The following is a 22,066-nucleotide window of genomic DNA, read 5'->3' on the forward strand; positions in this document are numbered from 1 at the left end:
TCTACCCCACACCTGGCAGCACTTTACATACCTGCGGAGGACAAAGAAGACCTTTCTTAGTTGAACCTCATCATATGCTCCTTATCATATGCTCATTATTGTGCAGAAGTGCCTTCCAGAGACAGGCTCCAAGAATCCCACTCCCAGTGACCTCCTGACTCCCCTCTACCTTTACCCCATGGGCTAGTTTGATCCTTGGAATCTAGTCTCTGCCTTTGGTCTCAGGCTGTCTTTAGTGTGGACCTCTTAACATTTCAAAGCCGACTCTCTTGCTGACCCATAAACCCCTGGCTGTGGTTTCTTGTCCATACGTTGCAACGTCTGCCACGTCACTCTGGCTCATCCTGTCCTGCTACCCATGACCCTGCATTGACGAGTAAAGACATTGTCTGTCACACTCTGTTGTGGTTGGCTGCACACTTGTCTTCACCTCCCACCAGCCTCTACGATTGTTCAGGGCAGGAACCCATCTTCTCAAATCACTGTACCCTCAATGCCTAGAGCAGCCTTCGGAGTATAGCAGATGTTCCACCCAAACAAGCGTCCAAATGAAGCGATAATAAAGTCAAACTAGAAGGAAGCAGTGATCATTCAGAGCCAAGGCAGCTTCATTAAAAATAAACCTTGTTTCTTTCTTTTTTGTTTCTGATAGAGAAACTAGCCTATTTGGGGGATGCTTCCTAACTCTTAATCTGGGTTTAAGGTCTGAAGCTAGGCAAAAATACACAGATGACGTCTGTTTGGAGATATTTTCCTAAACCTTAGCCCCATACTTCCTCTGTTGTGACACCCATCACTCTTAGTTGGTGCCCTTTTCAGTGTCCTTTTCACCCTACTCTGTGCTCTACAAAGGCAGGGAAAAAGTCTGTCTTGTGACTGTATCCTCAGACCCCAGAACAGAGAAAGGCACACAATAGGCACTTAATAAAGAATGAAAGAATGAATTGACACTGTCCCTCTTGTAGAATAATGCCCCCCCTCAAAGATGCCCACGACCTAATTCCTGAAACCTACGAATATGTTAAATTATAGAGCAAAGGGGAATTAAGGTCGTGGATAGAAATGTGGACTCTAATCAGCTGACTTTAAAATAGGAAGATTATTCTGGATTATCCAGGTAGGCCTACTGTAATCACAAAGATCCTCAAAACTGGAAAGGGAGGCAGCAGAGGAGATCAGAGTGATGCAACGTGAGGTCTCCACCTGCCATTGTTGGCTTTGATATGGTGGGAAAGGGCCACGAGCCAAGGAATGCAGGTTCCTCTAGAAGCTTGGGAGGAGTTTTTACTTTGTGCTAAGTGCTATTCTAGGCACTAAGGATACAATGATGGGACCTGCTGGCCTTTAGAAGCAAAGAAATAGATTCCTCCCTAGAATCTCCAGAAAGGAATACAGCCCCGCTGATACCTTGATTTCAACCCATCTTTGGACTTCAACCTACAGAACTGTAGGACAAATAAATTTGTGCTGTTTAAGCTGCTAAGTTTGTAGCAATTTGTCACATCAGCCATAGAAAATAAATACACCTCCTGCTATGGTCTGAATGTTTGTGTCCCCCTAAAATTCATATATTGTAATCCTAATGCCCAATGTGACGGTATTAGGGGGTGGTTAGGTCATGAGGGTGGAGCCCACATTAATAGGATTAGTGCCCTTAGAAAATGGACCCCAGCCCCTTCCGCCACATAAGAATACAACCAGACAGAAGTTTGTGACCCGGAAGAGAGTCCTCACCTGACCATGCTGGCACCTTGATCTCAGACTTCTAGCCTTTAGAACTGTGAGGAAGATTTCTGTCGTTTATGAGCCATCCACTCTGTGATATTTTGTTACAGCAGCCAAACAGACTAAGCCATCTCCTCTTACCTCATGACCCTGAGGGGATGTCCTGCTCACTTTAAGGGTCTCTCCCAGATGTAGGAAAGCCCCTAGTGGCAGGTTCCAGGCTCTGTGTTTGGGCTTGTCCTGCCTATTCTTTGTGTTAATGACTCAATGAGGTCATGGTTGGTATTACAGTGCTGTGAGACCTGAAGGGAAAAGCCGAGGTGGAATTATGCGTTCAACTGTTTAAATACGAAATTTACTGCAGAGATTGTAAAGTTCCATGGATGGGGAGATTTTGAGTTTGAGAAAAGTCAGTAGAATGATGAGGATGGTTTTGTCAATGGATGGCCATTTGGTGGTGTGGACTAGCAAGGCCAAACCCAGGGCAGCCTTAACCCAGACCTTTGAATCTTAAATTTGTTTTTCTAGAGGCTTTTACTTAAAAAAAAATCTGGACCAAGACTGAGACTCTGGGAAACTTGTTAGTGACCCTCAAGTGTGCTACTAATCAGCTATGTGTCTAATTAACTCCTTTGGATCTTAGTTTCTCCATCTGTGAAATAGAGTCCTTTTAGCTATGAAGTCCCTGGATCTGTCTGGAATAGGAGCCGCAGCTTGTCAGCCTTCTGTCCTCCAAGCCTAGTTCAAATGTCATTGTCTCCTAGTGGCTTTCGTTTATATTTTCCCTCTCCCCAGGCAGAGCTGGTTGTGCTCTGTGTTTCATTCGTTATCTATCTAGCTATCCATTTACTTTCTGCTGTTTTATATTATAAACATTTATCTTCAAGCTTATACTCCAAATGCACGGACTTATTTATCTTTGCAGCCCCAATGCCTGGGAAATAATAGGTGTTTAATAAACCTTTGTTAACTAGAATTGAATTCAATTTGAAATTTGTTATGTAGTATCATTTAATCTTACACATTCCAGCTAAGCTTAACAACTACCTGGTCAAATCTCTTTGTATCAGCAGGAAAACTGAGATCAGCAGGGAAACTGAGAGGGTGGGAAAGGCCTCCCCAGAGCCCCACACAGCACGTTTGAAGCAGAGATTAGAACTCATGTGTCCTGATTTATGATCCAAAGTCCTTCTTATTCTATTAAGTGGCCTTTCATCTCTGTCTTCGTTCAAGTGAGTCTAGCTGTTGTACTGAGAGGTCCTAAAGGTTGACGACTTCACACAAGAGAGGTTTTAGACTGTGTTCACATAAAGTCCTCTGGCTGTGGGATTGCCGAGGACTCTGCCATCTTCAACATGTGACCTCCAAGGTCACCTTGGACATCAGTGTCCAGCTGGCAGTTGGAGGAAGAGAGAGAACAGAGGAATACATGGGGCTCTTTACGGGCCAGGCCTAGAAGGGATACACCCTGCTTTGGCCCATATTCTGTTGGCTGAAACACAGCGTGGGAGCCAGCTAGAAGCAAGGAGGCAAGCAAAGGCTGATTTAATAGACAGCTGCCAGTCTCTGCCGTGCCATCCAAGTTCCGGGCATGGGTCTCGATTTCTATCATGACAATTTAATGTTTCACGTACCTACCTAAAAGCCTCCCGTGAGCTAAAAGGCTCCGAGTGAGCTAAAAGTGTATCAGGTAGTGTTGATACTATTATTATTTTTGTTATTTGCACTAATAAGAGGGGGGAAGTGGCAGACGGGAGTCAACTTGAACAACTTTGCAGGGTTTAACCCAAAATACGTTTTGCCAGGCAATTTCCCCTTAATCTTGAAACCTATGCATATTTCAAGGGAAATTTAATCCTTGTGTTTCTGATTCATTTGCACTTAACTCATCAAAATGTTGCTTTGTAAGGCGTGTTTGATGTACAAGAAGGCTCATAAGCCCTTTCATAAGCCTTTCAAATGCCTTTTCTCTTTGAAGCAGAAGTTTGCGTTCTTCCAGCGCTAAACAGAGCTAAAACCAGAAAAAGCCTTCAGTTGCCTTTCCAGCCCAGAGGCCACCGATTAGTGTGGTTTGTTGGGTCAGCTGTGGACTCTGGTGAAATGCCCAAGGAGAGGGAGAGAAGACGTACAGCTGTTTCACGCTCTTCTGCCTCCAGGCCTTGGCTCCTCCAAAGCCTGAGCTCTTCCCTCACCGCTAACTTACAGCCAATACCTCCCCCTCCTCCAATACTCAGCCCCTCTCTGAAGACCTGTTAGAAAGAACTAAGCACTCCTTCCTTTGTAATCCATTATATCCCACCATAATAACAACAACAAAAATAATAATGGTTAGCATGAATTGAGCACTTCTTAAGTGCCAGGCACTCTGCTAAGTGCCTGACTTGTGTTAACAAATTTCATCCTTCCAACAGCCCCATAAAGTAGGCATTATTTTCAGCTTCCTTTTACAGATGAGGAAACCATAGAAAAAAGTGGGATGGTCACTTGCCCAAGGTGCTACAGTGGGAAAGCCAGCATGGCATCTATAGCACTGACTACATTTAACCAGGGCACCCCTGGGCTCTCTGAAAGGCAGTGCTGTTTCCTCTCTGTGTCTTTACTGATATCAGAGAACCTGGCCCCGAGAAGGCCCTCTGTCACCGCTTGAGGGGCTGGACAGTTTGGCACTGACAAGCATGGAGTCAAGTCTGCCTTTGCCATTTTATTTGCTGAGATCCTGGAGGAGATATTTAACCTCCAGATGCCTCGTTTTTTGTCTTCTGTCAAATGAGGATGGCGAGAGTACCTGTCTCATAGGGGTGCTGTGAGGACAAAATGAGCTCATACACGTAAAGCTCTTAGAACACTGCCTGACCCACGTGCTCGGTAAATGTTAGACATTATAACCGAAGGAAGAAAAGGAGGTGTGGACGGCGTGCATACCTCAGTTTAAAATACTGGAGCGTCAGTGAATGTGTTGGGAGACAGACTCAGACTCAGAAAAGGTCTCGGCAGTTTACAACTTGAGCTGGAATCCCACAAAATGAAACACAGAAGGGATAAGTAGCCATCCCGTGCTTAGGTCTCAAACATCAGCAGCACCAGCTTAGGACAGGGGGAGATAAGGCTAAGACCTAGCAAGTGTCAAAGGTACGCAGGTATTAATGTTGACAGTGAGCCCAACCCTGGGGTGTGTTACCGCCCAGCTTAAACCTTGTCAGCAGGAATGTGTTGTCTAGAACAGGGAGGAGGCTGTCGTGTTCTCTTATGCATTCAGTCTCTACCGGGAGAAATGCAGAAATGTATGGCATCCTACTTAATGATTTTCACGTCTAATATTTTTTTGGATTATAAAATATATTCACTGTTGACAACTTAGAAACTTAGAGAAAAATGAGGAAGGTTATCCATAATTGTCCAACCATCTCTTAATAGTTTGGTATTTCATTCTTTGTAGTCTTTTATAGCCATATTCTTGACACAGATGTGAATTGGAATTTCTTGGCCTCCTGAGAACTGGGTAAATTTGGCCTCAAATCTTTATTCCATACTTTGGAGAAGCCCCACCATCTCAAGATTTCTGCACATACCTCAGGACCTTACATTTTTATCACTGTCACTGACTTAGATTTCTTGTCTCTCCCAAATTCTTGTTCTTGAATTTGCTTTCGGTTCTTCATCTTTGGAAGAAGTCTTCCTGTCATGCGGGGAGGGGATGGCTCTTTCTTCTTGGTTGTCCTGGCCAATGCAAATACGTATCTGGCTGTGGCATGACATGCAGAAGAACTTTCACTGGAGGACAGGATTACGGGGAGGAGGAGTTGCATTCCATTGCATTCAGCAAACAACTGAAGCAAACAGCCAGGGATCACGCTCCAAATCCACTTGTTCTTCTTTTTTTTTAATTGAAGTATAGTTAATGTACAATGTTGTGTTAGTTTCAGGTGTACAGCAAAGTGATTCAGTTATATGTATATATTCAGCTATATATAAAAGAATCTTTTTCAGATTCATTTCTATTATAGGTTAATTCAAGATATTGAATATAGTTCCCTGTGCTATACAGTAAGTCCTTGCTGATTATCTATTTTATATATAGTAGTCTGTATATGTTAATCCCAAACTCCTAATTTATCTTCCCCACTCTCACTATCCCCTTTGGTGTTGGTAAGTTTGTTGTCTATGTCTGTGAGTCTATTTCTGTTTTGCAAATAAGAAATATTTACAAAATAGTCACAAAATATTTTCTGTTTTGTAAATAAGTTCATCTGTATCTTTTTTTTTTAGACTCCATATATAATTGATACGGTATTTGTCTTTCTCTGACTTACTTCATTTAATATGATAATCTCCAGGTCCATCTGTGTTGCTCAAATGGCATATTTCATTCTTTTTTATGGCCAAATCCACTTGTTCTTGTTCAGTCCTTTCAGTAGCCCTGTCACAAAGCTTGCTCACCGGCCACATCAGTGGTACCCAGACACCTACCACCCCTCTGGTTTCCTCCCCGAACTCACACTCAACCTCCTCCTCTCCTCATTCACCAAGTTGCTTGGGCCACAGCCTTAGGGTCAACTTTGACCCCTCTCGGCTCTATTTTAAAATAGAATGTGAGTCTGATCACATTTCATCATCCCATCCCTGCCACCCTAGTCAAAGCCATGAGCTACCTGGATCATTGCAAAGCTGGTCTTTTCACTTCCACCATTACTCCCTATGGGACGTTCTCTACACAGCACCCAGAGTGATCTTCCTCCCCTTGAATCCTGCCCATGGCTTCCCATCACACTGGGGATGAAATCATAGTCCTACTGAGGGCTTCCAGGATGCTTCACGGTCTGGTGTCTTGCCTTCCCTGTGATCTCATCTCTTGCTGCTCCAGCAGCAAAGAAAGGCTTTGCTGTTCCTTCCTTGTGGCTTTTGCACTTGCCGTTCCCTTTGCTCAGGTACTTTCCCGAGATACCTTCATGGTCCTCACCATGGTCCATACATACTGGGTGTCCCAAGTTCAATTCGAGACCAGGGGCCATTGATCCTGAGGCCACCCCATGCCTGGAGGAGGAGGTGACATTAAGGTTGAAGGCTGAATTCCTAACAGCCAGGAAAATAAAATATGATGAAGTGGATGTTCTGATGAAACTTTTTTAATGGAAAGCTACAGATCCTGTGTGGCTACACTTTGAAACCAGAGAACAAGCAGTTGCTAAGCTCTTTGCAAACAGGCATGTTGATATGGGAGCCATGGTTATGGGATGATGCTGGTCATAATATCCCTTCAAATCAGGGGACCTTATTTCCTCCATTAAACTGTCAAGGCTTTACTTTATTACTTCCTTTGAGAGAGAACTTTTTTATCCTTTTTTTTTCTTTCTGGTTGTCCCTTATTAACTAACTCAATTCATTTGAAGTGGAGCTAAAATTAGGCTCCTGGTAGCCTCACTGTTCCCACCCTGGTCCTGGTCCTGCCCTCTCTGGCCACACAGAGCAATCTTGCTTTCTTTGTCCTGCGGTGACCATAAGCAATTTGTATACCATAAGCAAGTCACCCGAGTCTCCTCTTCTCTTGGTTAAATAATTCCAATTTTTTTCATCCATGTGTCAGAAATATGGTTTTTAGGGAGGCTCACAGAATCGTAGTCTGGGTAACATTCCCTTTTCTTCTGTCCCTCAGGCACCACGGAAAGATGCTCAGTAAACTTCAGCACCTGTGGCTTGTGGTGGAGATGCTGCTGGTGAAACTCATGTAAAGTGAGCCTGTAGGACGCTGCGGGCGCTGCTGCAAGCGCTCTGCGTGCATTCATCGAGATAAGGACTCTTACCAACCTCACGATACAATGAGGAAACCAAGGCAGGTAACTTACTTAAGGTCACTTAGTAAGTATCAGAGGTAAGATTCAAAACCAAGGCGATTTATGACACTAAGTGCGTGCCTATTATTTCCCCAGTGCTTTTCTAGGACTTATCAAATCCTCCGTTCAACTCTGCGAGATAGGCATCATTACTTCTATTTTATGGACAAGGAGGTGGAGGTGCCAGGGTTATGTAATCTGCCCAAGGTCACCCAGTTTGTAAGTGACAGAGCCTAGCTTTGAACTAGGTCTGTGCTGCCTTCTGAGGAAGGCTCTCTACACTGCAGGGCTGCACTCTATTGCCCAGATTCAAAAGGAGATCATTAAACACATGCCCTTCCCTGCACCCACATCCAAGCATCACACACGCTGGGAAATAGCTCTCCGCTCATTATGTGTGGTGGGTGAAGTTTATATATAAGGCACCGTGACACTAATGCCATTATATTAAAAGTGCGAAGATTCCAATAAGTTTCCAAGCACACGTGTTACAGTAGAGCTGCCTCTCTCTCCCCAAGTGAGTGTACAGCTTTCTGTTGATTTGCTTCACCTCACACAGTTATTACAGTGAGATTTCCCCCAGTGTCCCAGGCTCCCTTCAGCTCTCATTTAGATTTTCCTCCTAGATGCAGCCATTTAAATGCATATCAGCAGCAATTGAGCCCGCCAGATTTCTTTCCCGATTAGCTGGGAAGATGGTCCTGTTAGTTATCTATCTGCGAGCTGAGCGAAAAATCTGGCGGGCTGGGCAAAACTGCTTTGTGACGCGACCTGGTTTTGTCCGTGTCGGCAGAGGGATGACTTGCAGTGAGATCCTAGGTGGTGTGAGAAGGGGGAGGGGCTTGTGGAGGCGCCCAGGAATGGAGATGGGGAAGGACGCAGAGAGAGAGGTGTGTGTGTGGGTTTGGGTGCTTGGAGGACGGGTGGGCATGTGTATCAATAGCATGGTGTTAATAGGTGGGATAGCTTGTACATCAGAGTAGGTTTTAAATGAGACTGAAGAGATGTACACATAAGGTAGTGGATGGTTGGAAATTGTTTGGATGGATGGATAAGTATGTCACTGGGGTCACTGAGGCAGCTCGTGGCTCTGTTCATGGACCCTTAGGTTTAGGAAGGCTCACCCACCCAGCTGGGGAGTGCTGGCTGGATGGGGGATGGGCCTCCCAACATGGCAGCCCTCCCAGGCAAGATTTAGGGCAGGGATTGCAGAGGGGAACTGTATACCGGGAGTTCAAGCTTGTTCCCAAAAAGGATGGCTGAGCTGAACTGAGCATGCTCTGTTCACAAATCACATATGTCTCCCCAAGTCCCCTGGGCAGAGAGAGTAAAGTGATAGAGAGAGCAGGGGTTACACTAACTGCGCTCTCGCTCCTGGGGGGAAACAGCAGGGGCCGAGAAGAAGGGTTCCCTATCATCACACATGTAGACTGTGAGCTCTACCACTGCTGTCCTCCCAGCGCCCAGCACAGCTCCCGACCCCCAGCAGGCACTCCATCGTGGGCGGTGGGAGAGAATGACAGTGAGAGGGCAGTTACAGCGTAGGGAGGGGTGGGGACGCATACATGTTGGTACAGCATACAGTATGTCGTGTGCAGTGTGTGCGTGCATAGGATTCTCCTATAGTTGTGGGACAGGTGCTCCTAGGGATGGGATGCAGATGTGGAGGTTGACTGTACGGACAGGTGATTGGGTGATGCGTGGGTTTGATGGTATCTGGGGTCACAGGTGTGTGTGCAGGGGTGGGAGCGAAGGTGGATATTTGGAGAGACCAAGGAGTGTCCCTAAGAGCTGTGCTTGCATGAGGGAGGGCTGCATGCACGGGTGCGTGTGTGTGTGTGTGTGTGTGTGTGTGTGTGTGTGTATGAGAGAGAGAGAGAGAGAGAGAGGAACAGTCAGTTTGTAGATGTTTTCCTTTCCTTTTTCTGCCTGTCACACTCCCATTTCCCTCTTCTCTTTCTGGTCGCTGTCACACATTTTCTCTTTCCCCCTAAGGCATCCCGGGGAGTGACAACGCACTGACCTCAGCAAACATCCTGGCAATCACACCCCACGCCCACACACGATGCTCGTGCTCATGCGTGCCTACACACACACACACACACACACACACACATACATGCCTGTGGATGACCCGAAGACGTGCATGCTCTGATCTGAGCTCCATGGGGTGGGGTCCCCCCAGGCAGGTGGGCAGGCCCCCATGGGGCAGCTGGCGTTTGCTGAGCACCTCCACATGCCAGGCTGTCTGCAGAGCTCCCTGCACCATCTCATTTAATCCTGATGAGGCAGGATTTGTGGGTCCTGAGTCTGAAAAGAGAGGGAAGGGAGGCTCAGAGAGGCGAAGCAGATCGATCACTGACTCCCGTCTCATGGTCGTCCAGTGGATACATCTCTTGGCATCCCCGCTCCTTCCCTCTGGCAGGGAGGCAGACTCCTTCCCCTTTCCCTGCCTACCCCTTTGGCCTCAGCTCCGCCCTGACAATCCCACCACCCCTTCCCAGGCCTGACAGCAGGTTCCTAAGGCCCCGGGCCTGGGATGCTGAAGGCTGCTGGCTGACCCGGCAGCCCAGCAGGCCACGGGCAGAGTGGAGGAGGCTCAGGTTTGCGGTCAAGGTGCACTTGGCCTTGGATCCTGGTTTTATGACCTAGTGATGTGACTCTCCACCGGGCACTCTCCTTTTCTGACCTCCACTTGCCTCCTCTGTGAAATGGAGATGCTAAAACCTGCCTCCTGGGGCTGCTGAGGGAGGTGAACAGGGTGCTACTCACAGAATGCTTGGCTCAGGGTAAACATCTAGGAAAAGTCCGTTCCTTTCCTGCACACAGCTCCTTCCTGCCTGGATCACCCCACTTAACCTCCACGCCCTCTGGAGCCTTTCTGCCATTGGAGCACAGTTAGAGGCCAAAGCCTTGGCCATCAGAAAGGGTAGCTGAGGACATCAATCCACCTCTTTCTCCTGTCTCACTTTCCTTCAGAGCTACAGTTTATTCATTATTTTCTTTTAATTGCTTATTCCCTCCCTGACATCTTTATCAACCTCCTCTCCTCAAGATGTCTGAAATCGAACTCAAGTATTTGTCCCCAAGGCTGCTCCTCTCTTACCTCTTGTGTCTTGTAAGGACGTTACATTGTAGGTACCATTATTTATTCCTATATTACAGAAGAGGAAACCAAGGCTCAGAGAAGGCAAGCAACTCACCCAAGGTCACACAGCTAGTCAAGTGCTGGAGCTGGAATTGAAGCTGGGGGTCTCTCTGAACCTAAGCTCAGGCCCTTTCCCTCTACCAGGATGCCTGCCTTATGTGACAGTGCCCATTGTGAAGGGTCCAGGGGGGAGAAGATCACACAGATGCCCCCCTCCCTCCCAGAGGGCCCAGCCATTCTCTGGCCTGAGGTGAAAGCTTCTTATAGAGGCTTGGAGGTTAAGCCAAGGTGCTTCCTCTGTCCCTCCTTGGTCACACCAGCAGCATAATCAGCCCATTAATCAGTCACCCAAAGTACTGAGAAACCTTCCCTGACAAGCTATGGGGCTGGCCCGGAGGCGGGTGGGGCGGCTGGAGCGTGTCAGAGGGAGCGGCGGGCCGCAAGCCCGGCTCCATCCATAATTTAATACCAGGGTAGTGTCTTCCATCCGCTTCACCTCAGCTAAACGTTCAGGGCAGTTTTTTCTTTCCTTCTTCCTTTTAAAATATCGGAGGGCGATGAGGAGAGACGGCCGAGGCTCATGGTGAGATCCCTGGCACTGGGGTGAGCCACAGCGGCTCAGTCTCCAGCCTGGCCACTTAGGAATTGAGCTGTGTGGCCTGGAGCAAGCCCGTAACCTCCCTGAGCTTCAGAGCCCCTGTTTGCAAGGCGGGGGTTATAATCCGTCCTTTCCGGGCCCGATGTGAAGACAGAGCAGAGTGCCCACGGGCATATGTCTGTTTCCAAAGCTCGGCTCCGTCGCTCTGTTGCTAAGTGACCCAGGGCAAGTCACTGCTTCCCACGGGGCCTCAGGATTCCCATCCTGTAAAACAAGGACAAAGGGCTCTTCCTCCTGAGGCAGAGGCAGGGATTAAATGAGCTAACCTATGTGAGCCTGTAGCATCTGCCTGGCACTTGATGCGCAAGCAAACCCCCCCAAACAAACAAAAAAGTCCCCACGGTCCCAGACAAACCTATGGTTTTCACACTTTCCAATGAGCCTGTGCTACAGCGATGATGGCCCAGCCTCTGAGAGTTCCATGAACTTGTTCAAGGTCAGACAGCTCAGGGAGGCAGCATGAGATTCAAGCCAGGCAGTCACGCTCAAAGATGCCTTCTTTCTTTTCCTCTACAGATGCCACAGAGGCAACTGGGATGCACCCAGACAGGAGGCTTCGGACACGAGGGGGAGACACGGATTATCTTGCTTGGACTGGGGCTGTGGGGATGGACTGTCCTGGCCCAAGGGGTAGAGGGTGTTTATCCTCAGAAGCATTAAAGCAGAGGGCGGATTCCTCCCAGGGCTTTCAGTGTGATTTAGAGGGAATCAGGAAATCAAATGATGCAAACGTCACTATTTGCTGGTTAATATGCGCGGGGAGCAGTTTGGGGAGCCTGAGGCGTGGAGAGGCTAACGCACTTGACCTCTTACCTCATCACACAGCTGCTGCACGGCCACCTGGCCCTGCCTGGACTCATGGTTCCCATCCGCACACCTCCTCGGACAGGCTGCGATGACAAAAGCCCATGGTGTGTCTTGGGCATCCTCCCCACCTTGGCCGCCCCATCTGATAACAGAGGGCAAGAGCCAGGGCGGTGAAGACATCCACAGCCCCAGGTGCTCGTGGAGACACGCCCCTACCCAGTGATTTCCTCCAGCAAACCCCCTCTCAAGGATGCCCGGCAGCTGCCGAGCACACAGTCCCTCTAAGATGCTCCGGAGGCCTGTGGCGCATTGCTGATCCTTTTTGCCAGCTTCCTCTGTTGACAACCGCCCCTCTGGAATCAGGCGGTGGCAGAAGAGAGATCCCAAAGCTGCCTAGAGTTGGGAGGGGCATGTCTCCTTTAAAGACAGTTGAGGTATTCAGTTTACCAGGCGTCTGCCCCGCCCATGCCTTCTCTCCGGTCCCCTCCACTGGGGACTGGGTCTCGCCTCTCCTGGTTATCGGGACTTCAATTCCCACCAAGTGAGACTAAAGACTGGAGATTGTCTTGTGCATCTCCCTCACTTGTGGTGGGGAAACTGAGACTAGAGAGGTGGGAGGATCTGTCCTAGTCAGTGGAGGAAGTCTGAGGTACAGCCAGGGTACCTCATTTCAGGGGATGCAAGGGCTGTGGGCAAAGGCCACTAGGAGTCAGCTGCGGGGCCAGATCATCATCATTGTCCTTCCCTTGCCACTTTCCATTCCTCCTCCCCCTCCCCCTCCCCTCCTCCCCCTCCCCCTCCCCTCCTCCCCCTTCCCCACCCTCCCTTTTCCCCTTCTCCTCTTTCCCTCCCCCTTCCTTCTCTCCCTCCCCCACCCTCCTCCTCCCCCTCCTCCCTCTCTCCTCCCTCCTCCTCCTCTTTCCCCTGTACCTCCCTTTCCTCTCCCCACCCCTTTATCATCATCATCCGGAGACAACAGCAGTCAATAGCAGACAAGCAAGCCTTCAGTGACAACTTGCTCTGTCTGCTATTGCACTAAATTCTTCTTATTATTCATTTTAACTCCCATAATGACCTGACAGATAGATTTTATTTTTCCCATTTCAGAGATAGGTTAGGTGAGATTTAGCAAGGTTAAGAAACTTGTCTCAAGATCACACAGCTAGCAAACACAGGTCAATCTGGCCAGCGTTTTAACCACTACACTATTCTGCCAGGGACTCTGATGGGGGAAGAATTTGAGAAGTTCTGTGACATCTCCAAGCCTCAGTTTCCTCAGCTGTAAGGTGAGGTGCTTAATGACAACACCCCCACCTTGCCTCAGAGAATTTCGGGGAGGGTCTAGTAAGGGTGGAGGAGAAAGGGCTTTGTAAACTGTAAAGTGCAGTAGGTCTGATGGTTTGCTTAGAATGGGCACACAAACAGGGTTTCCCTTGGCTATTTATCTCCATATGCCAACTGCCTAGCTCAGCACCTGGCATACCTACGGCACGTGGATAAAACATACTTAAATAATAAACTAATGATTACCAGGCGGTTATGCACATTCCCTTCCCCCGCAATCTTATTTCCTAAAAACATGGGGCTCTGGTCTATCGAAGGGGACAGGGCTTTGTCAAACTGATGGGAAATGTAGGGCCATCTGGTACCTGAAACCTTTGCATCTCTGTCCGGCCGCCTGCGGGAGGTCCGGGGTCTGGATGGAGGTGTGGCTCTGTCCTGGCAGCCTCCAGGCCTCAGCATCCCCTGAAGGTTACAGTGCAGGTTTAGAAAAAAGGCCTGGAGCTGAGGGAGAAGGAGGCAGGCAGGCTGTCCCTTCAAAGCTTTGCCTTCTTCCTTTTTTATTTTTTAATTTCATTTTTTTCTTTATCCAAAGGCTGCAGAGCTGAAATAATTTATTTTGGATTTGAATAGGATGTGATAAGCCGAAGAAGGGGCAGCCAGGGTGGACATGGTAGAAGCATTAGGTTTTAAATTAGTCATTTGATGCTGGTTCGGGGACCAGAGCAAGGGTTCTGGCTGACAAAGAGGCGCCTGAGTCCCCTTGGCTGACTGCAGTGGTGACTGGGCGGGAGGGGACGGGAGGGTGCCGAAAAGTCTGCTGCGATGGATTTGGGGTCGGGCATCCTGGGGCCACCTTCCTGCTTTTACCTTAACGATCGTCCCAGGCCTCCTCGTCCACCTCCCTGCTTCCGCTTACAAGTCGCGTGACCTTGGGCAAGGCACCTCATCTCTCAGAGCCTCGGTTTTCTCATACATAAAATGGGGATGAGAGTCATTCCCTCTAACACAGACACTGCCGTCTTTTTCTATACAAGGGTCAGATGGTGAATATTTTAGGACTTGTGGGCCCACCTTTGTTGCAACCATTCAGTCCTGCTATTATAGTGAAAGCAACCATAGCGGACACATAAACAAATGGACGGTGGTGGTGACTGTATTTAAAACTGTTATTTACAAAAACAGGCAGCAGGGGGCATTTGGCCCACAGACGGTGGGTAGTTGGCAGACTCGTGTTCTAACATCATTGGGAAAGCTCCACAGGATACGTGGGATACGTGTGTAGTGCCCAGTCCGTCACCTGACCTAGGCCCTCCAAAGTTAATTTTCCTCTTAATATCTGCCTCTTCAAATCCATCTCCAGGGATGGAGCGTTCCAAATCCCAGCTCTGATCATCTCACCGTATCTGCTTAAAGCCCCCAGTGGCTCTCTCGGCTGTGCACAGACGGAGCCCGAATGCCTTTTCTTGACACTCAAGGCCCTTCAAAGTCGTCTGCTATTTCCACAGCCCTAATCATTTTATTCCCTGACTAACCAGATCCCGGTCCCTCTCAGGGGATAAGCTGAAAGCTCTCGGCTCCTGTTCCTTTGCATTGGCTGCTTGGGGCTTCCTCTCTGCACTTGGTGAATTTCCCCCATCCTTTAAAGCCCACTCCATGGGCCCTTACCCTCCCAGCCTTCCCTGAGCCCCAGGCAGAATCACCTGCCACCTCTGCGTATGAAGGGGATCCTGGGTAAGGGTTGTATTTTACTCATCTCAGGCTGAGGACCGGTGGGGTCAGGCACCGAGTGGCTTCACTGGAGACAAGCAGGAAAAGGAGAGAGCGCAGAGGCTGTAAGCACCTCCACCCTCCACTTCCTGGGAGCTCCTTTTGCCTTTGCCTTGGAGAGAATGGGATTTGCTGCTTTAAAAGACTGATTCCTTTATGCTCCCCTAGTCTGTGGTGGGTGGGTGGGTAGCGGCGTGATGGGCAGGGAAGAGACTGGCTGGCACAGAAGGTTTCCACCTTATTGTTACTTATGATTTACAGAGTTGGGTGATATCTGGGGCAAATCACTTTATCCCCACAAATCTATTTTCTTAGCTCTAAAGGAGGCAAGTGCCTGTTTCACAGAATGGTGAGGATAATAGAAATAATCATTATAATTATAGTGGCAAACATTTATTGAGTCCTTATCATGAGCCAGGAACTGTTCTCAGCACTTTACAAGTATTAACTCACTGAATCCTCACAACGACCTTTGAGGTGAGCGCTGTGTTTATCCCCAGCTTTGGGTGAGAAAACGGAGGAGCAGCGGTATCCCCAGCAAGTAGCCTGCATGGGTGAAATGACTCCAGAATCTGTACTCTGTCAATTCGCTCAATGAATGGGATGAGGGTACACATGCAGTGTAGGACATACACACGCACATAGTAGGACCTCAAGAAATAGCACGTCCTTCCTGCCCTTTGCAAAAATGTTTAAGGCCAGATGTGAGGGATGGATTTGGCTCGACTGGGGCCAAGGCTGGTCTGTAAAGTTTCTCTCTCTTTCCCATCTTCTTGCCAGGGGAGGAGGGAACATCTGGGCGTGCTGTGGATGGGGTGGCTAGGGGCACCCGGGGAGGGTATACTGTGCTCTGCTCAATCTCACCTGCACCCATTAACCAGATGGGATGAGGAAATGAGTCTCAGAGTGCAGTGGGGACAACGTGGGAAGGAAATAAACACCTGGCAAGAAAGATCTCTATTTTCTCTTTAGAGCCCATTAAGTTTAAGGAAATTCGTGAACTTAGCGCAAACCTAATTAAGCTCAAATAGGGACGCCTAAGTGAAGGCAGAGAGTGCAGGGAGGCCTTGGTGGTGAGGAAGGCGAGCTCTGGAATGGAGTGAGGCCTCACAGAAAGGTGGGATCAAGGGTAGCCTTCTGGGTCTTGACCATCTGGGCCCAAACTTTAATTCCCTCACTGATTCCTAATGGTCAGGGACGGTAGTGGCAAGTACATAGGGTTTTGTGTCTGACAGGGTTTTGTGACTTTTCCATGCACAAGCCTTGATTTCTCATCTGTAATATGGGAATATCCGCCTTGAAATGAGGTAACGGTGTTGAACATCTGACCCTGTGCCTGGCACAGTCTTGATGCTCAGGAAACAGCGGCTGTTGTGGTGACGGAGGCGTCCTCTGTCCAGATGGAACAGGAAGAGTTCCTTCTTCCCCCCATCCTCTCAGCTCACTCAGCTTTCCCTCTGGCTCTTCTCTCTACTCCTGTGCAGACTGATTGCATTAAGGAACTCTGTTCTTCTCCTTTTCTTGTGCTCTGTAACTCTGTAGGGTCCTTCTTTCTGATGCCAGCCTCAGCCATGTGATTTCTGATAGCCAATGAGATGTCAGTGCGTGTGACACAATCTGAGTCTTGGAAAAAGCTTGCACATTGTGACTTGCTCTCTCTTCTCTTCCTCCATGATCCCCTGGAGATCGTTCTCGGATGATCCTGCTGGAGGATGAGAGGAATGTGGAAAAGAGCTGAGTTACCCTGGTTGTCCCAGCCACGGTCATTCTGGACCATCTGACTGCCAGCTAACACTGAGCTACATGAAAGTGTCAGCCAAGATCAACAGAACCACCAGGTTAGGCACGGACTCATGATCAAAAGTCCATGCCTATGTTTGAAGCCACTGAGTTTTGGGATTGCTTGTTACACAGCATTTACTGTGGCATAAATAGCTGATACACTACCCATCAAGTTGTAGTCATCTTTCAAAGCTCAATTTGAATTCCCACTTCCCCAGGAAGCGTTCCCAAGGCCACCATGTGGAAGTGATCCTCCTCCTCAGGGGTGTACTCTGCAGCTACAGGCTGCAGACTTTGCTAGGTCTGTGAGCTCTGTAAGGATCAGAGCAGCGTCTGAGTGCCTTATGTGGGCTCATTGCCCAGCACCGAGCTGAACCAGGGTAGAGTGTGAGAGGATGTCAGATGATGAAAGACCGTGTTCTGCAGGAGTGAGTCGGTTCATGCCAGGGTTCTGTTCTCCACCCCTCTCTCAACAAAGTGTCCAGGGAAGGGTGAAGTTTGGATCTCGTTTCCTCTTGCATTCCCCAGAGAGGGTATCAGGAGCCGTCCCACCTAGTGGGCTAAGTTCTTTTTTGTATCTTATATTATGGGATGTTTAAACTTCTCCGTGTGGCAATAATGCCAGCAGTGACTATGAAACTATTACCACGTTTCAGGCCAAATGATTCCCATGGGTTATCTCAGTGAATGGTCATAACCCCCTGTTAGGGAGGGACCACCATCACCCCCACTTCATACGTGAGGAAATGGAGACTTAGAAAAGTAGACAAATTTGCCCTAGGAGACATGCCGAGTCAGTAGCAGAATCACGGTTTGAACTGGACCACGGAGCCCGTGGTGGTGGGTATTGTCCTTGACTTGTCCTGTAGAGCAATGGAGCACAGAACCGGGAAGACTGGGTGGATTGGAATGGAAGCAGATTTCAGCTCCAACAAGGAAAGCAATCAAATCGATTGATTCAACCAATCACATAGGGTGGGACCATGCTCTCCCTCCCCAGGTTACTGCTGGCTCTAGAACAGAGGGCTCGCAGAAGTTTGAAGGAGAAATCTTTCACTGGGCGTTGGCCTCTTGTTGGCTGCAAGCCTTAGGAAGAGATGTTGAGATGATGAGAGAGTCTGCATCTTGGTCCTGCATGTTGGGTGGAGCAAAGGGCCACATGCCACTTGTTCACAAAGAAGCACAGGGCGGCATTCCCATACCCTCTGGGCCGAAGTGGGGTGTGAGGCAGCCAGGGTCCCCCAAGTTGCTGGGTGGGTGGGAGGCTGCTCCGTAGACCCACCTCTCACTGAGGCTGGCCCTAGGCTTGGGGGAGTCATAGAAAGCCCATTCTGGCCTCATGTCCAATTTGCCTACTCCCAGCCCCGTATATAAACATTGAAGCTGATATTATCCCCAGCTGACTAATCTCTTTCATAATGGATTCAAAATTGGAGGGAGAAGGGTGTGCTTATTTATCACCCTCAAGGACCTAAAAGAAAGAACTTTAGAGGAAAGAGCTAGTGAGCCTATTGTCATTAAAGATGTGCAAGTAGAATCACTCTATATTGGCTTTTTTTGAGAATGGATTAAATGGCTTTGGGTTTCCCTAAAATGCTAAAATTCTATGATTTTTCTTTGAAACCACCCATAGGAAAATTTTAGATAGTACACAGTGTTAAAACTGGCACAATTACAGGAGCAGTTTTGGTCAAAGGTTGATTTTCATGATTATATATACCCTTCAGCCCACGTATTATAATAAATAGCACATCAACATTTTTTTTTCTTCTGGTTCTGGCAGGACCATTATCAAGAGAAGAAAGGCTCTAATGACAACTCCCTGCATCTCTCTAAAAAGATCTTTCATGTCTGGCCTCAAAGCACACAGGCGGGAGGCAGGTCTGGCTGTGTATCTTCCCGCGGCCATCCTCCTGTGTACCGCCCATGGTCTCTGCTCTGTTTGGTCCAAGGCTGGAAAAATGCCTTTTCTGCCATGGGCAATGGCCAGGGGGATGGTGCAGGCAGAGATTTCCTGGAGATAAAAGACAAGCAGAGGGGAGATGTGTGTGAAATCATGATAATGTGGATCCCCTGAGTACTAGTGAGAAAGAAACGCCAAGTTACCAATGTTCCTGGTGGGCAGATAAGGAAGGTGTAGCACTACATCCAGAAAAGAGTAAAGTAATGTGTTCTGAGCCCCTACTGGGTGCTCTGCCCTTTGAATACACATACATATTCTTCCTCATAGCAACGCTGGGAGGTACGATGCTGACCCCATTTTACAGATGGACTAATTGAGACTCAGAAAGGATGAAATGACATGCCACAACTCACACAACAAAGGCGTGTCTGAGTTGGACTTGGAACACAAGCCTGTGAGGGGCTAAAACCAGTCCTCTCTTCACTGAATCAGGTCTGATGGGGGGTAGACGAATTCAAAGAAAATGTACTTTTCCTACTGTGGTAAGCTGAATAATGGCCAGCCCAAAGGTGTCCGTGTCTTAATCCCCAGGACCTGTGAATCTTACCTTATAGAGTAAAAGGGAGTTTGCAGGTGTGATCACGTTAAAGATTTTGATTTGGGGACGTTATCTGGTGTGCCCTAACTAGAACCAAAAGGTTCCTTATACGGGGAAGGCAAGAACATCAAAGGCTGGCAAAAGTGATGCAATGCTGGAACAGAACTTGGAATCGTGTGGCTAGAAGCCAAGGAGTGCTGTGACCTCTAGAAGCTGGAAGAAGGCAGGGAAAATTCTCCCCTCGAGCCTCCAGAAGAAACCAGCTCTGCAGGCACCTTGATTTTAGCCCCTGAGGCTCATTTTGGACTTCTGACCTCCAGAACTATAAGCAAATACATTTGTATTGTTTTCAGCCACCGAGTGTGTGTTTATTTCTGACAGCAGCCATAGGCAACTAGTACACACACCATCTTTGATAGGAGATGCGACATGACATTCACATTCTTGATGACTTTCCCCAGTTCATAAGTCTGTCTTGGCCTGTATGGATCTGAGAAATTAATTAAGTCAACTTTCGCTTAGCACAAGGCCATGCTCTTGAGACGAGGGGATAAGACTTGAACTTTGAAATGACTGCTTTGACCTTTGATGGCCAAAGATGATGTTATGCAAACTGTGGTCCACAGACTGGGGCTGGTCCGTGACTGCTGGGAAGAAAGCGTTTACACTGCCCTACCCCACCCACTGGCTCCACCTCTAGCAAGGAGGAGTGATAAGAAAATGGGCAGAACTAAGTGTTTAAAACATTTTGCAGCTGTTTGGCATGGCTGGGACATCCAAGTATGTGATCAGAGTCTTCCCTTGCTGAATAGGGCACAGACCGGTGTGGCTGTGGCTGGAGGTGGGGGGTGATTTGCAGGTAGAACAATCCAGGCCTTGGTCACATACACCAGTCCACACAATGGCCCATGATGGATGGGGAACCAACAACAACAATTGGTCCCTGGCCACAAAAAATTTGAGGATCACCAGTCTAGGGCCCTCTAAGTTCTCTGGGCACAGACTTTGTGAGACCCAGATGTCTCATCTTTTGCCAGCCTATGGCTGCTAACAGAATCATATTACTATTTGTATTCATATTTTGCTGGTCTGAAGTCTCCAGAGTGAGTCTCTCCCCTGGCTTGTAGATGCTCATGGAAATTCTTCCCTTGTTTGTCTGTTCTGGTTCCCACTACAAAGGTCTCTGTTTTCCATGCTCTTCCAGAGATTTCAGCCCCCTTGGGCACACCTGCCCTTATCTACTGGCAACCCTACACCAAGAGGATGGCCAAAGAATATGGTGGCTTTTGGTGGAGTTGGGGAAGAAAGATTCTTTCCCTGATTCTGTGCCATACACAGTGGCACAAAGCCACATTGCCACATTGCTTGGGCCCTAAGTCCCACACAGCCCGTCACTAGCGCACCTCCTTTGGCTTCTCTCCTAAAACCAACCGTTCCCAGGCACTAGTGGGAAAGGGGGGAGCTGCCATGTCATTGCTTCCATTATTCCCATCACCTCTCCTGTTCCCTGGACACTGACTTGGGGAAACAAGAAAGAACAAAAGACTTCTAGGAGCTTGGGTTTAATCTTGAGGTAGAATCAACAGGATTTGTGATGGGATTAAATGTGGGAGGAAGATGGAGTTAAGGGGCTAGGATGATGTCCAGATATCTCACCTGGGTCCCCATGTAGGAGGGGGTTCCACTTATCAAGGTGAAGGGACACGTTTGAGGGGAAGACAACAAAGTCAGCATCGAACATTCTGAACCAGGGTCCCTGGGAGATCAGCTATAAAACTGATCTTCTTGTAGGTGTGGTACATATACGCAATGGAATACTACTCAGCCATAAATAAGAATGAAATAACGCCATTTGCAGCAACATGGATGCAACTAGGGATTATCTTACTAAGTGAAGTAAGAAAGAGAAAGACAAATGCCATATGCTATCACTTATGTGTGGAATCTAAAATATGACACAAATGAACCTATCTACAGAACAGAAACAGACTCACAGACATAGAGAACAGACTGGTGGTGACCAAGGGGGAGGGGGGGAGGGAGAGGGATGCACTGGGAGTTTGGGGTTGGTAGATGCAAACTATTGCATTAAGAATGGATAAACAACAAGGTTCCTACTGTATGGCACAGGGAACTATATTCAATCTCCTGGAATAAACCATAATGGAACAGAATATTAAAAAAAATACATATATGGGTATAACTGAGTCATTTTGCTGTACAGCAGAAATCAGCACTACATTGTAAATCAATTACACTTCAATTAAAAAAAATAAAGACACTGATATTTTGGAAAAAAAAAAGAACCACCACCAACAACAAAAAGAACCAAACTGATATTCTCGTATGGCCGTGAGAATGAGGAAAGCAGCCTCTGATACCTGCTGACAGTTAGGCCTCTGAGCTCTTTGGAGCTGGCCTGGCTCTCCCATTGGACTGTGTGTCCAACTTATGGACATAAACACCCTCACAGAACACCAGAGTCAGACAAGGTCATTCCTCGACTCAAACAAGGTGAGACAAAAAACAAGACCCTTTCATTGTGCCATCTGTGCACAGACAAAAA

General features: G+C 48.1%; 1 protein-coding gene and 1 long non-coding RNA gene across 2 annotated transcripts in view; one reads left to right on the plus strand and one right to left on the minus strand.

The window, feature by feature from the left end:
- The window catches only part of LOC309664725, a 23,878-nt gene extending 11,034 nt beyond the window's left edge, over positions 1 to 12,844 (plus strand). The window contains exons 2-3 of the long non-coding RNA XR_014266004.1: positions 7,376 to 7,556; positions 11,876 to 12,844. This is a non-coding gene — a long non-coding RNA (uncharacterized lncRNA). The remainder of the gene's footprint in view (positions 1 to 7,375; positions 7,557 to 11,875) is intronic.
- The window catches only part of LOC309664718 (uncharacterized protein), a 331,041-nt gene that overhangs the window by 19,377 nt on the left and 289,598 nt on the right, over positions 1 to 22,066 (minus strand). The window lies entirely within an intron of this gene.

The sequence above is a fragment of the Balaenoptera physalus genome (genome assembly GCF_965194825.1).
Source record: "Balaenoptera physalus genome assembly, chromosome: 7".
Classification (NCBI taxonomy): Eukaryota; Metazoa; Chordata; class Mammalia; order Artiodactyla; family Balaenopteridae; genus Balaenoptera; species Balaenoptera physalus.